We start from the raw sequence: 8,265 nt of genomic DNA on the forward strand, positions 1-8,265 counted from the left end.
TAAAAAGTATAGTTATCTGGCATAGCTATTAGGTCAAGGAGAACAATGGAACTAAGGAATGAAGTAATCAAGGTTATATTTTGGGTAAGATAAAGGAGATGATTAAAGAGCAAACCGAATAGTCAAGAATAGGACAAGATTAGGAAGACCAAAATGAGATATAAAGTACATCTAGTGTCATCTTGGGCAAAATAAATAGGATGAACTGAAAAGTAATATTAGAAAGCCCAGAATGAGAATAAATGAGTGAAGATAATTGTCAAGATATAGAATCCAGAAGTGTAGGACTTAGAGCATGTCATAGTTCGAACAGTGTCAGGAGCCAAAACATGGAGTTCACGGTTGCAGAATATGGATCAAACTCTATCTATTCCTATTCCCAGGATGGAGTAGGTAGTAATGGGATAAGATCCATTTAAACTTCTAACAGTGTGAGAAAAGTTAGTTGAGGGATGCAAACAAAGTAGGCAAAAGTTCTAGGATGTGCAATGGTGTCTTAAAATGTCCTATCAGGTAAAGGAGTGAATTAATAAGTTGTAAGTTAAATAAAGGTAAACCTAATGGTTCAAATAGGCATGACGAACAAAAAGGATGGTGGAAAATGGCACATAGGCTTAGGTCCTGAGAAAAGATGGTGAGATAACATTTATGGGGTTTGTGATCAAGGGATAGGTAAGCATTTTTAGTATGACAAATAGGGTCACTTTATAAGGAAACATGAATGAAAATAAGTGATAGAACAACGGTAGGAGATAGAGCAAGAAAAGATATATATGAGTAGTAATCACAAGTCACTGAGAAGTATAACGATAAGAGTTATGGCAGTAAATATGATTGGAATCAATTCTAGAAGAGTCTGTTAATGAGAGGTATCTTCTAGAATACAGTGAGATATAAAGATGCAAAAGAACGAGGGTAAGCATAAAAGGTAAAAATGGAGTATAAGTAGAGATAGTAAATCTTAAGATGATTTGTTAGGCAAATCAGTGGTGCAACAGAAGGATTGTTGCACCTGATATCTTATAGAAAGAAATGATGAAATTTCAAAAAAAAGACTAAGAGACATGGGTTGAACATTATTCTATAGAAAATAGTGTGATGCCGACTGTAGGAGGAGATTCTTCTTTCTCTTCAAGTTTAGCTCGTGCTTTTGGCTCAAGAAGACTGCATAAGCAAGGAAAATTGTGTTGAGGTGACCTAGTATTTAAGAAGTTGGTAGGCACTAGTCTGTATACATTCTCTTTAAAAGAAAATAACGATAAGTGTGTACCTAAAGTTAAGTATGAAAGGACGATTAGAGAGGTAACAGGAGTTCAATCGAGTTAGTTACCAGGGCTTACAACCCTTCTAAACTATAAGCTAGAGGAAGTACTATTTACAAATGAGTTACAATGGATGAAATTGTTTATGATGAGAGAATTTAAGGCTGAAGTTTGGAGAGCTATGGGCAGTATATGTGGTTATATTAAGGAGAATGAACACGTGAAGTATCTTGTCTTGAATTATAGCATAGCACACATTTCCCATAACCATGTTAGTTCAAGTGGAACTTATAGTTTGAAGGGCTCCTATCTAATCATGATGAGCAATTTCCTACAAAGGGTAGTAGAGAATGATAATGTTCTGATGGTCAAATTGGAAAAGGTGATAAAAAAAAGAATTTTCCATGGTCAATTACAAGTGTTACATAATGTAAAGCATATGCTGGTAGAAATCAATCATAAGGTTAGAATTTTAGACTCAATGGAACTAGTAATCAAGATAGGACTAAGAAATAAAAAGAAGGTTAAAGTTGATGATAGGATGGACATCCTTAAAGAAAAAAGTATAAGGGTGAGATAGGACAAAGGTTAAAGAATAAGTATAGTAGGCTGAAAAGATATCAATAATAACAGAAACAGGAAAGGAAAGTGGATAAGGTCCAAAGGATAGGAGGAAAGCTAGGTAGAGTTGGTTACAATGATGAGAATAAGGAGGAATAAGTATGCTAAGGACACATTAAGGGATGTTTAAAACAAGTTGTGGTGAGATAATAGAATAAAGGAGTGGTGGAGCCTCGATCTAAGTACAAATGTGTCAGAAAGTACATCACATAACAAAATGCTTTAGGAAGAAGTCAAGATACTTCCATTCCAGAGAAGGCATGGGAAATGATAAGGTCGTGCTAACTGGGTTATCAGGGAATATAAACACTTTTGTCATATGGGAAAAGAGACCCAGTTTACTTTCCAATGTTGATAGATGGTGTAGGGTACACTTGGCACTTGAATGGAACTCTACATGACTAGTTACATAAGATTAACAGGAGTTGGTCTAAGGACTTTAGTAATGACACAGAGTAGATTGAAAATTTAAAGTATCATGGGGGATGAGAAGATGCATAGGTGTTAACCATTGAGGTCATAGGACAAGTAAAGATTCCGAATGAGATGCATATGATAGGTGATGCAGGGAAGTATCTCATAGAATACTATAAGATAAGGAACATAGGTCATGTCTTTGGGGAGTAGAGATTATTAAAACAGAGGAATGGGTGACTATGTATTCCTGAAGGTCTCCCCTATGAAGGGAGTTATGAGATTTGGGAAGAAAGGCAAGCTGGCACCTAGATACATAGGACCTTTTGAGATCACTGATAGAGTTGGAGTAGTAGCCTATCGGTTAGAATTACCCCCAAGCCTTTTTCATGACCACCATGTATTTCACATTTTTATGCTTAGGAAGTACATACCTGATCCTTCTCATGTGCTGCAACTTGATACTGTAGAGCTGAATGAAGACTTGACTTTCGAGGAACAACCAGTAGCCATAGTGGACTATCAGATGAGGCAGTTAAGGTCAAAGCAGATCTCTATAGTCAGGGTTTTATGGAGGAGTCAATCGGTGAAAGAGTGTACTTGGGAGTCAGAGTGGGATATGCACAGCAAGTACCCGTATCCATTCAATATTTAGTCTTGTAATTTTATTCCCTTGAGTAAAATTTGATGACGAATTTTCTGTAAGGGGAAAAGAATGTAACACCCCTAATTTTTAAATAATTATTTTATATGTAAATATTATTATTTTATTATATTAAATATTATAAAAATTTATTTGAAATTTTTCTGAATTTTAAAAATCGGGTTTGATTTTCTTAAGACAATAAATTTCATTGATTTTTAAAAATTAATTTAAAGACCATGTAGAAAAACCAAAATTATATTTGAACTCCAAAAAATTTTTCTAAGATTTTGATAATTTTTTCGAAATTTTTAGGCTTCTTTTTTATCTCAAGGCAGAGTAAAAATTTAATTTTAGGTATTCTGAATTGAACCACCCGAATTAGACCGAACATGATTGGACTATCGAATTGGACCGGCCTTCTTCCTTTTTCTCCTCTCTCCCCTATGCGCCCCGTCACCCTTCCTTCCCTCTCCATTTTCTCTCTCCTCCCTCCTCCCCTCACCGGCCAGGCACCACCCCTCCCTTCCTCAGTCACCGATGCACCTCCCCCACGCCTCCCCGCCGCTAGTCAACGTCCCAGGTAGCCGAAAAATCGTGCTAATTTCCCTCCTCACGCATGTGTCATTTCATCTTCCCAGTGTGATTCTGGCCGATCCGGAAACCAATTGGACCGAGTCTAATCCCAAACCCAATCTACACCCTGAGAGCTTTCCATTGACACTAAGAATACCAATTTTCATCCAGCGGATTGTTCAATTTTTACCCGAAAAGTTTTAGCCCATTTTGACTTTTGGGCTAAATATCTTCAAAACCGAGAACTCTACAAAAATTCTAAAAGTACCAGCGTGCTTTACACAATAAGAGCTTTGTGGCAATATAAATTTTAAAATTTTTTAACGCTGAAAATTCGATGAGTCCCACGAACTTCACTGTATTTTTTCGAGCTTCAAATGAACTTATTTAATATTATAATAATTTTATTCTAACCCTTGGTTTTGTGGGTTTCATGTAAGTACTTTCATTTTATGAAAATTTGTGATGCATACTGATCTACAATTTCAAAGTGACAGATAAGTCATCGAAACCACTTCGGAACCGAGTCAAAGTTATAGGCTACCCTACCATTTTCAAATGCCTCGGACGCATTTCAAGCATCAGAATTGGCATAGGTAAACCCGAACTCTGAGTTTCTTTAATTTCATAGTGCCGGGTTTAGAATAAAATTTCATAAAATATTTGTGGGTAGTTAGAAAATTATAATTCTTTTTGAGTTAACTCTATAATATTGCTAAGGACCGCGGGGCAAAATTTAGAATTTTTAGGGTTAGTTAGAATGACTTTTGTAAAATATCTGTTTTAAACCTTATAATTGAATTGTTGGATTGTGTGAGATTTGCAGGATTTGGAGGGCTTCAGGAGGGGCCATGTGTTGTTGTTGAGATGATGTGTGGCTTTAAAAGTGTTATTTGGATCTTTTTGCATGTTGGATAGGTACTAAGTATAGGGAAAACTCTGCCAGATTTTTAACAAAACTTAAGATTGTCCCTTGATTCATTAAAATTTTATTTTAAGTAAATATTGATAAAATTTTTGATATAATGTTTAGGTGAGCTGGGTTAGCCTTCCACCTCCGTCCAGCCGCTACAGTGACCTTTTTTTTTGTAACATCCCTATTTGTATAGCCTAGTATATTTCACTGTTTCGGTGACCGGTGTCGGTCCTGACAATTAAGGGGATTAGAACCATACTTAAGACAACTATAGAAGCCATAAACACAAATAATTAGTAATATTTAATTAGTTAACTATAAATAAGAATAACAGAACATAGGAGGTTAAACGAGCCGAGAGTCACAGCGATGAGTGACCTCCTCGAGAACAACTGCGAAGTCATTTTAAAGTCAAATTTCGAACCGTAAAAAATGACGCTGCGGTCCTTAGGACCCTTATGAACACAGTGGAAAAGAGAAAATCACGAAAAAGAACTGTTAAGCCAGTCAAATAATTAGGTCAGGGAGCCGGAAGAAATATTGGATTATTTACAAACCGGGATGAACCGGCGAAGGGCAATTTGGTCAATTGACCCCGAGAGCTGACTCCTGACCTAACTGTCAAATAAAAACAGAGAAAAGAAAATTTCAAAATCGAGAATTAAATTAAAGAACTAATAGAAAAAAAAAAGAAGAAGATGGAAAAGTCAAGGGTGATGACATCATGCATGACCTCATGCATGATGCCATAAATAAATTAATTAAATTATTTATTAAATTAGCTTTTGTGGTCTTCCATAAGACTAAAGATATAAAAGAAAAAGAAAAGAAAAAAAAAATAGAAAACACTAATCTTCCATACGTTTCTCTCTCTTCCAAGCTCTCCTCTCCCTTTCTTTTTATTTTTCCACCATTAAAGCTTATATTTAAGCTTTTAAAACCATAAATTACACCATAAATTCTCCTAGTTCCTCATGTTAAACCTTGTCTTTGAGTCTTGAAAAGAAGATTGGAGCAAGAAAGAAAAGGAAAAATTGAAGAAATAAAGACTTGGAAATTCTACATAAAAGGTTAGTAATCAAATTTGATAATTTGAGTTTGATTCTTACATTTCTAACTTATTGAGCTTGTAAATAAACTTAAAATGAAAAGAAATTAATTGTTGGAGGATTAAAGCAAAACTCATCTAGCTAGGGTTTTGATGTGTGTGCATGAATTTGATGGACTTAAAGGTGTATATGAGCTTGATAGAGTTAAAGAAGCATGTATATAGGCATTGAATTGGTTAAATGAAACAACTTAGTGAGTTAGGGTTTTGGAACTTAGGGTTTGTGAACCAAAAATGTAAGAAATGAGTAAATGGCATGTTTGACCTATTGTGAAATGAAAAATGGTCAATAATGACCAAAAGAGATGTGTGGGAATTGTTGGAATGAAAACCAAATTCGTAGGTCAAATGGTCATGCTGCTGGCAGCATGACCAAACCCACTTTGAAGGACCAAAACGGAAATTTTACAAACCCAATTGATATGCCACCAATTGGGGATGAAAATAGACATAAAAGGGCACAATTTTCATTAAGGAACCATGCCCAAAAACTGACCAAAACTTAGTGAAACAATTGACCAAAGTGAAATGAGAGCAGGCTGCCACTGCACCAAACTGACCAAATGAACAGTAATTATTCATTTGGTCATAACTCGAGTTAGGAAGGTCAAAATGACCTGAAATTTTACCAGCAATTATATATGATATAGATCTAAAACTTTCGTGGAGAACACCAACCCAAATTATGCCATTAACCCATTCAAATTATTGAGCAAATTTGAGTTACTGTACCTGCGATTCTGCAAAATTCCATTTGAGCAGTAATGTTTGAAGGGCTATAACTCTCTCTAGGAAACTCGGATTTAGGTGATTCTTGAACCGATGGAAACCTAAGACATAGTAGAACATTTCATATGAAGAAAGTTAGACCAAATTATGAACTTAACTTGATCAAATTACTGAACAAAGTTGGACCAAAAATCTGCCAGAACCAAAATCTCAGCATGAACAGTAAACGTGAACAGTAATTATATTTTGGCTATAACTTGAGCTACAAAACTCCGATTGAGGTGATCCAAAAATGAGAATACACTTAAGACAATAAGGAACATTTTCTGTGAAGGAAGTTTTGCCAAATTCTAACAGTAGATTGACCAATGGAACAGTGCAACTTCGGAGCACCAAAACCGAAAATTGGCAATTTTGCCAAAATGACTTAAGCTTTGAGAAAATGACCAAAACCAACAAGTTTAATGGCCAAAATGTGGTATGTGGGTGAAGTTGGAGTTTCCATACCTATTAAGCCTTAAAAAGTCAACAATTTAACTTGAATAGTACAGTGAATAGTAACCCAAAACACAAAATTTCAAGAACGTCAAATTTAGCACGTTAGAGATAGGTAAAAGTGAAGTTAAATTTATTTTGGATTTATGTTAAATTATGGTACTGAAACACTATAAAATTATGTGTTTCAGTGGAAAAGAATACCGGGACAGAACCCGAGGAGTCGAGTCAAGGCCAACAGGCGACTCATTTGAGGTTTGTGCACAACTAACTCTTTTGTTGTTTTTTTTCAATTCCAAATTGATTTGAAATAAATTATTATATGATTCATGATTTTTGTTGTGTTGAGAATTTTAACTTATTGAATGAAATTGTATAATTTGAATATAAATTTTCTTATGCATTTAAGGATTTATTGCATTGCTTTGATGATTGTAAATATTAAGTTTGATGTGTTGCCAACCTTGAACATGAATTTATGATGATTAAATATGCTGATGATTTGTAAACACTTTGTAAATAAAAATTGTTTTGAATATGATTTGAAACCACAGTTGACATGACAAAATATGTTGTGAATTCTCATTAGCTTGTCTAGTGAGATAACTCCTCCACTTGATGGGGCGAGTTTCTTCCTCTCTGGCTTGCCAGTTGGGGAATGATGTGAATGAGTACTCATATATACTAGCTAGTCTTTGTTTCTCCCTTTTAGCCTCGGTTATTGGGAGAATGTGAAATGTCGTGGTGTACAACACGGCATCTATTCGAATTTTGGGTCATGGGTTATCAGTGTGTATTGTTGGCAACGCCTTTAAATTATGCATGATTTGATAAATTGTGATTGAAATAAATAATTTGTCAGTGATTTAAAAGATTTTGTACTGTTTCGGAATCTAAAAGAAATGTAAATTAATCGTTATTATTTAATCAAAATGTTATTCAAATGAATAATTTGCATGAATGAAAATGTTGATTTCTGAAGGTTATGGATTTTGAAGAATTTAGAAATTTTAAAATTCTATTTGTTATGAATTGTCAAGCATAAATTGTATTAAGTTTTAAATTGTTAGTTTGTGCACCACTGAGTTCACTACTCAGCGATAGCTTGTTATGCTGTCGCAGATATAGAGACTAGAGGAGCAGCAGATTGAGCTGCTGAGGACAGGGGAGCTACCTGCTAGATGTTATCGGGTATAATTTATACTTTGACTGTAAATATTCATTTTGATGTATGTATTGCACGTAATTGTATGGACATGTAAAATCGGTCTTGAGCAGCTTGTATAAAGTTTGTATAAAGTTGTAATAAATTTTAGTTTGGATTTTCTTAATGTAAATTTCTTGTAATGATGTATCTAAATTGTTTTGTTTCTAAGGAAATATGAATGATATTGATTGACAGTATTTTGAGAATTATTGAACTTGTGAATTTGAGAAATTGGTTGAGATTGAGTATGAATTTGAAGCAGTGGTTAGAAAATTATTGGAAGTGCTTTTATTT

This window comes from Hevea brasiliensis, chromosome 17 (assembly GCF_030052815.1).
Source record: "Hevea brasiliensis isolate MT/VB/25A 57/8 chromosome 17, ASM3005281v1, whole genome shotgun sequence".
NCBI classification, from domain to species: Eukaryota; Viridiplantae; Streptophyta; class Magnoliopsida; order Malpighiales; family Euphorbiaceae; genus Hevea; species Hevea brasiliensis.